Source organism: Bombina bombina, chromosome 2 (genome assembly GCF_027579735.1).
Source record: "Bombina bombina isolate aBomBom1 chromosome 2, aBomBom1.pri, whole genome shotgun sequence".
In the NCBI taxonomy this organism is placed as follows: domain Eukaryota; kingdom Metazoa; phylum Chordata; class Amphibia; order Anura; family Bombinatoridae; genus Bombina; species Bombina bombina.
The window spans coordinates 313,289,477-313,298,028 of record NC_069500.1 but is presented as its reverse complement, the minus strand read 5'-3'; positions in this window follow the sequence as shown (position 1 = coordinate 313,298,028).

Genomic DNA, 8,552 nt, shown 5'->3' with positions numbered 1-8,552 from the left:
CGAACACGAACTTCCGCAAAAGTTCGCGAATGGGCGAACCGGGCGAACCGCCATTGACTTCAATGGGCAGGCAAATTTTAAAACCCACAGGGACTCTTTCTGGCCACAATAGTGATGGAAAAGTTGTTTCAAGGGGACTAACACCTGGACTGTGGCATGCCGGAGGGGGATCCATGGCAAAACTCCCATGGAAAATTACATAGTTGATGCAGAGTCTGGTTTTAAGCCATAAAGGGCATAAATCACCTAACATTCCAAAATTGTTTGGAATAACGTGCTTTAAAACATCAGGTAGGATGTTGTATCGATCAGGTAGTGTAAGGGTTACGCCCGCTTCACAGTGACAGACCAAACTCCCCGTTTAAAGGGACAGTCTACACCAGAATTTTTATTGTTTTAAAAGATAGATAATCCCTTTATTACCCATTTCCCAGTTTTGCATAACTAACACATTTATAATAATATACTTTTAACCTCTGTGATTATCTTGTATCTAAGCCTCTGCAAACTGCCCCTTTTTTCAATTCTTTTGACAGACTTGCAGTCTAGCCAATCAGTGCCTGCTCCCAGATAACTTCTCATGCACGAGCACAGTGTTATCTATATGAAATGCGTGAACTAACACCCTCTAGTGGTGAAAAACTGTTAAAATGCAATCTGAAAGAGGTGGGCTTCAAGGTCTAAGAAATTAGCATATTAACCGCCTAGGTTAAGCTTTCAACTAAGAATACCAAGAGAACAAAGCAAAATTGGTGATAAAAGTAAATTGGAAAATTGTTTAAAATTAGATGCTCTATCTGAATCATGAAAGTTTATTTTGGCCTAGACTGTCTCTTTAAAGCACCGCAAACAGTCAATTTGCACAACCGCAAACTCCCCATTTGCACAAGGTTGGATACCAAGCTAGCCTTGTCCTCACTGATGTCATTGAAGGTCTTTACTCCACCCAGCCACGTACAATACCAAGGGTCCCCGAAAGGTGACAACAAGCCCCCTGGGACGCCTGCTGTATTTGGTCTTCCACCTCCTCAAAGCCACCTTCCTCCTCTGACTCCTCTTCTTCAGACTCCTCTCTCTGCGCTTCCTCTCTCTGCGTTATTATAAGGTGTGTTAAGTAGTACTATTCCTAACAGTTTAATCAATGTTACGTCCCCTATCAGGGGACGTGTATATGGCATCGATTTTAGGAACCGGGAGATGGAAAAAGATGCTTGGTCGGTCCTCCTACTTCAAATTTGGGGCACTGCGCGTGCAATCTAATGTGCCACCAGATAGGAGTTGTGTGTTAAGTAGTTCTATTCTTATCAGTTTAATCCCTGTTATGTCCCCTATCAGGGGATGTGTATATGGCATCGATTTTAGGAACTGGGAGATGGAAAAAGATTCTTGGTCGGTCCTCCTACTTCAAATTTGGGGCACTGCGCGTGCAATCTAATGTGCCACCAGATAGGAGTGGTGTGTTAAGTAGTTCTATTCTTATCAGTTTAATCCCTGTTATGTCCCCTATCAGGGGACGTGTATATGGCATCGATTTTAGGAACTGGGAGATGGAAAAAGATGCTTGGTCGGTCCTCCTACTTCAAATTTGGGGCACTGCGCGTGCAATCTAATGTGCCACCAGATTTGAGTGGTGTGTTAAGTAGTTCTATTCTTATCAGTTTAATCCCTGTTACGTCCCCTATCAGGGGACGTGTATATGGCATCGATTTTAAGAACCGGGAGATGGAAAAAGATGCTTGGTCGGTCCTCCTACTTCAAATTTGGGGCACTGTGCGTGCAATCTAATGTGCCACCAGATAGGAGTGGTGTGTTAAGTAGTTCTATTCTTATCAGTTTAATCCCTGTTACGTCCCCTATCAGGGGACGTGTATATGGCATCGATTTTAGGAACCGGGAGATGGAAAAAGATTCTTGGTCGGTCCTCCTACTTCAAATTTGGGGCACTGCGCGTGCAATCTAATGTGCCACCAGATATGAGTGGTGTGTTAAGTAGTTCTATTCTTATCAGTTTAATCCCTGTTACGTCCCCTATCAGGGGACGTGTATATGGCATCGATTTTAGCAACCGGGAGATGGAAAAAGATGCTTGGTCGGTCCTCCTACTTCAAATTTGGGGCACTGCGCGTGCAATCTAATGTGCCACCAGATTTGAGTGGTGTGTTAAGTAGTTCTATTCTTATCAGTTTAATCCCTGTTACGTCCCCTATCAGGGGACGTGTATATGGCATCGATTTTAGGAACCGGGAGATGGAAAAAGATGCTTGGTTGGTCCTCCTACTTCAAATTTGGGGCACTGCGCGTGCAATCTAATGTGCCACCAGATAGGAGTGGTGTTTTAAGTAGTACTATTCCTATCAGTTTAATCCCTGTTATGTGACTTTTTTTTGGTTTGGTTTTTGAAGCCACAATGCAGCACCAGAGGCCAGAAAAATTAGGCATGTACACATGCCTGAAAAATTAGGTATTGTTGCAGCCGCTGCTGTAGCAGCGGCCAGAAAAATTGATGTTTGTTTCCCAGGCAGAAAGTGCCCTAAAACATTGCGGCTTGAACCCTAGTTGGTGGCGGATAAGTCACGCAAGTCATCCGGCATTCAGAGATCAAATACAGCAGCGTGTGGACCATTTTTAGACCAAGGCAGCTCATCTCATCAGGCCTTTTTTAGTCGAATGTATCGCCCACTGTCAGTTCCTTTGGGATCCATCCCTCATTCATCTTAATAAAGGTGAAGTAATCTAGACTTTTTTGACCTAGGCGACTTCTCTTCTCAGTTGCAATACCTCCTGCTGCACTGAAGGTCCTTTCTGACAGGATACTTGAAGCGGGGCAGGCCAGAAGTTCTATCGCAAATTGGGATAGCTCAGGCCACAGGTCAATCCTGCACACCCAGTAGTCAAGGGGTTCATCGCTCCTCAGAGTGTCGATATTTGCAGTTAAGGCGAGGTAGTCTGCTACCTGTCGGTCGAGTCTTTCTCTGAGGGTGGACCCCGAAGGGTTGTGGCGATGCGTAGGACTTAAAAAGCTCTGCATGTCCTCCATCAACAACACGTCTGTAAAGCGTCCTGTCCTTGCCGGCGTGGTCGTGGGAGGAGAAGGATTACTTTCACCTCTTCCCCTGTTAGATTCCCGTTGTGCTGTGACATCACCCTTAAACACTGTGTATAGCATACTTTTTAATTTATTTTGGAACTGCTGCATCCTTTCCGACTTGCGGTAATTCGGTAACATTTCAGACACTTTATGCTTATACCAGGGGTCTAGTAGCGTGGACACCCAGTACAGTTCGTTCTCCTTCAGCCTTTTTATACCAGGGTCCCTCAACAGGCACGACAGCATGAAAGACCCCATTTGCACAAGGTTGGATGCCGAGCTACTCATGTCCCGTTCCTCGTCCTCAGTGATCTCACTGAAGGTATCTTCTTCCCCCCAGCCACGTACAACACCACGGGTACCAGATAGGTGACAATGAGCACCCTGGGATGCCTGTTGTGGTTGGTCTTCCTCCTCCTCCTCCTCAAAGCCACATTCCTCCTCTGACTCCTCTTCCTCACAATCCTCTTCCAGCGTTGCTGCAGGTACAGTAAGCGATGCTGATAAGGCTGTTTCTGGTGGTGATGGTGACCGCAACTCTTCCTCTTCACGCTCATCTACGGCCTGATCCAGCACTCTTCGCAGGGTACGCTCCAGGAAGAAAACAAATGGTATGATGTTGCTGATGGTGCCTTCGGTGCGACTGACTAGGTTTGTCACCTCCTCAAAAGGACGCATGAGCCTACAGGCATTGCGCATGAGCGTCCAGTAACATGGCAAAAAAATTCCCAGCTCCGCAGAGCCTGTCCTATCACCCCGGTCATACAAATAGTCATTAACGGCTTTTTCTTGTTGGATCAGGCGGTCAAACATTAGGAGTGTTGAATTCCAACGTGTCGGGCTGTTGCAAATCAAGCGCCTCACTGGCATGTTGTTTCGCCGCTGGATATCTGCAAAGTGCGCCATGGCCGTGTAGGAATGCCTGAAATGGCCACACACCTTCCTGGCCTGCTTCAGGATGTCCTGTAAGCCTGGGTACTTATGCACAAAGCGTTGTACGATCAGATTACACACATGTGCCATGCACAGCACATGTGTCAACTTGCCCAAATTCAATGCCGCCACCAAATTTATTCTGTTGTCACTAACCACTTTGCCAAACTCAAGTTGGTGCGGAGTCAGCCACTGATCCACCTGTGCGTTCAGGGCGGACAGGAGTGCTGGTCTGGTGTGACTCTCTTCTTTCAGGCAAGTCAACCCCAAGACGGCGTGACACTGCAGTATCCGGGATGTGGAATAGTACCTGGGGAGCTGGGGGGGTGCCATTGATGTGGAGCAAGATGCAGAAGAGGACTCAGCCGAGGAGGTTATGGAAGAGGATGGAGTAGGAGGAGTAGAGGAGGTGGCAGCAGGCCTGCCTGCAAGTCGTGGCGGTGTCACCAACTCCGCTGCAGAGCCACACATTCCATGCTTGGCAGCCATCAGCAGGTTTACCCAATGCACATTGTATGTGATATACCTGCCCTGACCATGCTTTGCAGACCAGGTATCAGTGGTCAGATGGACCCTTGCCCAACACTGTGTGCCAGACATGCCATTACTTCCTTTTTCACAATCGAGTACAGGTTGGGGATTGCCTTTTGTGCAAAGAAATTTCGGCCGGGTACCTTCCACTGCGGTGTCCCAATAGCTACAAATTTTTTGAACGCCTCAGACTCCACCAGCTTGTATGGTAAAAGCTGGCAGGCTAAGAGTTCAGTCAAGCCAGCTGTCAGATGCCGGGGCAAGGAGGACAGCAGTGGTTGACGTGGCTGAAGATGCTGGACCAGGAGGAGGATGGTGGCTTTGAGTTTGTGTGCTGCTTGTAATCATGTGTTGATCCCATAGGCGTTTGTGATGTGCGATCATGTGCCTTCGCAAAGCAGTTGTACCTAGGTGGGTTTTGGACTTCCCATGACTCAGTTTCTTTTGGCACAGGTTGCAAATGGCATCGCTGTTGTCAGAGGCAGACACACACAAAAAAATGCCACATTGCTGAGCTCTGCGATGACGGCATTCTGGTGGTGGCAACAGCATGCGTTGATTGGCGTGCTGTCTGGCTAACCCCGGGTGCCGATGCATGCTGTCTAACTGTGCCACTAGCTCCTTGCGATGACCTCCCCCTCCTTCCAACTCGTCTCCTCCTCCTCTCTGTCTCCCCATATGAACTTTCCCCCTCTTCTTCTTCTCTTCTAGCGGGCACCCACGTGACATCCACGGACGCATCTTCATCATCAACCGCTTCACTTGTATCTGACAAGTCAACAAAGGAAGCAGCAGCAGGTACAACATCATCATCATAACACCGTACGTCCATGTGTGTAATGCTGCCTGTCTGAGACATATCCCTGTTATCTACATCCTCTGGCAATAATGGTTGTGCATCACTATCACTCATTTCTTCCAACTGATGTATAAATAACTCCTCTGACAGATCAAGTGAAGTGGATTTGGTGCTAGTGTTGGTGGTGGCGGCAGGCGGGCAAGTGGTAACTTGAGAGGTGCCCGAAGCTAAGCTGGAGGAGGATGGTGCGTCAAGGTTCTGAGCGGAAGCTGTAGACGATTGGGTGTCCTGTGTTAGCCAGTCAACTATGTCCTCAGAAATGTTCGAGTTTGGGGTACGTGGCCTCTGAACACTGGGCATTATTCTAGGGCCAAAGGGAATCACAGCACCACGAACACGACGGCCCCTGCGGGGTGGCCTGCCTCTGCCTATAATTTTTTTTTCGATTAGTGGTACTATGCGTGCAAGCTACTGTGTCAACAGATATGAGTGGCACTGTGCACTGGCAGAAGTTGGCAGAGTAGACGCTGTAGGCCTGACACACACGCTTGCAGACAACTAACTGCTATTCAATCTATTACAGTCAAAAAAAATTTTTTTTTATAAATGTAAACTACTGTTACACCAGATATGAGTTGCACTGGGGTGACACTGTGCCCTGGCAGGCAGGCACTGAAACGCACACGTGTGAAGGAAACTGACTGTTATTATTTAACACAGTCAAAAAAGTGTTGTTTTTTTTAAATCTACACTACTGTTACACCAGATATGAGTTGCACTGGGGTGACACTGTGCCCTGGCAGGCAGGCACTGAAACGCACACATGTGAAGGAAACTGACTGCTATTATTTAACACAGTAAAAAAAGTGTTGTTTTTTTTTAAATCTACACTACTGTTACACCAGATATGAGTTGCACTGGGGTGACACTGTGCCCTGGCAGGCAGGCAGGCAGGCACTGAAACGCACACGTGTGAAGGAAACTGACTGCTATTATTTAACACAGTCAAAAAAGTGTTGTTTTTTTTAAATCTACACTACTGTTACACCAGATATGATTTGCACTGGGGTGACACTGTGCCCTGGTAGGCAGGCACTGAAACGCACACGTGTGAAGGAAACTGACTGCTATTATTTAACACAGTCAAAAAAGTGTTGTTTTTTTAAAATCTAGACTACTGTTACACCAGATATGAGTTGCACTGGGGTGACACTGTGCCCTGGCAGGCAGGCACTGAAACGCACACGTGTGAAGGAAACTGACTGCTATTATTTAACACAGTCAAAAAAGTGTTGTTTTTTTTAAATCTACACTACTGTTACACCAGATATGAGTTGCACTGGGGTGACACTGTGCCCTGGCAGGCAGGCACTGAAACGCACACGTGTGAAGGAAACTGACTGCTATTATTTAACACAGTCAAAAAAGTGTTTTTTTTTTTAAATCTACACTACTGTTACACCAGATATGAGTTGCACTGGGGTGACACTGTGCCCTGGCAGCCAGGCACTGAAACGCACACGTGTGAAGGAAACTGACTGCTATTATTTAACACAGTCCAAAAAGGGTTGTTTTTTTTTCATTTAGACTACTGTTACACCAGATATGAGTTGCACTGGGGTGACACTGTGCCCTGGCAGGCAGGCACTGAAACGCACACGTGTGAAGGAAACTGACTGCTATTATTTAACACAGTCAAAAAAGTGTTGTTTTTTTTAAATCTAGACTACTGTTACACCAGATATGAGTTGCACTGGGGTGATACTGTGCCCTGGCAGGCAGGCACTGAAACGCACACTGTTCCGATCAGCCAATAGAATGCGAGCTCAATCTGATTGGCTGATTGGATAAGCCAATCGGATGAACTTGAATCTGATTGGCTGATTCCATCAGCCAATCAGAATTTTCCTACCTTAATTCCGATTGGCTGATAGAATCCTATCAGCCAATCGTAATTCGAGGGACACCATCTTGGATGACGTCCCTTAAAGGAACCTTCATTCGTCGTCTAGTCTTCGGAAGAAGAGGATGGATCCATGCCGGACATCTTGAAGATGGAGCCGCTCGTCATCGGATGGAAGAAGATAGAAGATGCCGCTTGGATGAAGATGTCTACCGGTCCGGATCTCCTCTTCTGCCCGGATAGGATGAAGACTTCTGCCCGATGATGGACTTCTTCAGCCGCCGCTTGGATCAAGACTTCAGCCGGAGGATGGACGTCTTCAGCCCCCACTTGGGCTTGGATCAAGACTTCAGCCGGAGGATGGACGTCTTCAGCCCCCGCTTGGGCTTGGATCAAGACATCGGAGCCTGGACCTATCGGTGATACCCGGCGTGGTGAAGATAAGGTAGGAAGATCTTCAGGGGCTTAGTGTTAAAGGGGGGTTTGGGTTAGATTAGGGGTATGTGGGTGGTGGGTTGTAATGTTGGGGGGGTATTGTATGATTTTTTTTCCAGGCAAAAGAGCTGAATTCTTTGGGGCATGCCCCGCAAAAGGCCCTTTTAAGGGCTGGTAAGGTAAAAGAGCTTTTCTATTTTAATTTTAGAATAGGGTAGGGCATTTTTTTATTTTGGGGGGCTTTGTTATTTTATTAGGGGGCTTAGAGTAGGTGTAATTAGTTTAAAATTGTTGTAATATTTTTCTAATGTTTGTAAATATTTTTTTATTTTTTGTAACTTAGTTCTTTTTTATTTTTTGTACTTTAGTTAGTTTATTTAATTGTATTTATTTGTAGGTATTGTATTCAATTAATTTATTGATAGTGTAGTGTTAAGTTTAATTGTAGATAATTGTAGGTATTTTATTTAATTAATTTATTGATAGTGTAGTGTTAGGTTTAATTGTAACTTAGGTTAGGATTTATTTTACAGGTAATTTTGTAATTATTTTAACTAGGTAACTATTAAATAGTTATTAACTATTTAATAGCTATTGTACCTGGTTAAAATAAATACAAAGTTGCCTGTAAAATAAATATTAATCCTAAAATAGCTACAATATAATTATTATTTATATTGTAGCTATATTAGGGTTTATTTTACAGGTAAGTATTTAGCTTTAAATAGGAATAATTTATTTAATAAGAGTTAATTTATTTCGTTAGATTTAAATTATATTTAACTTAGGGGGGTGTTAGGGTTAGGGTTAGACTTAGCTTTAGGGGTTAATACATTTATTAGAGTAGCGGTGAGGTCCGGTCG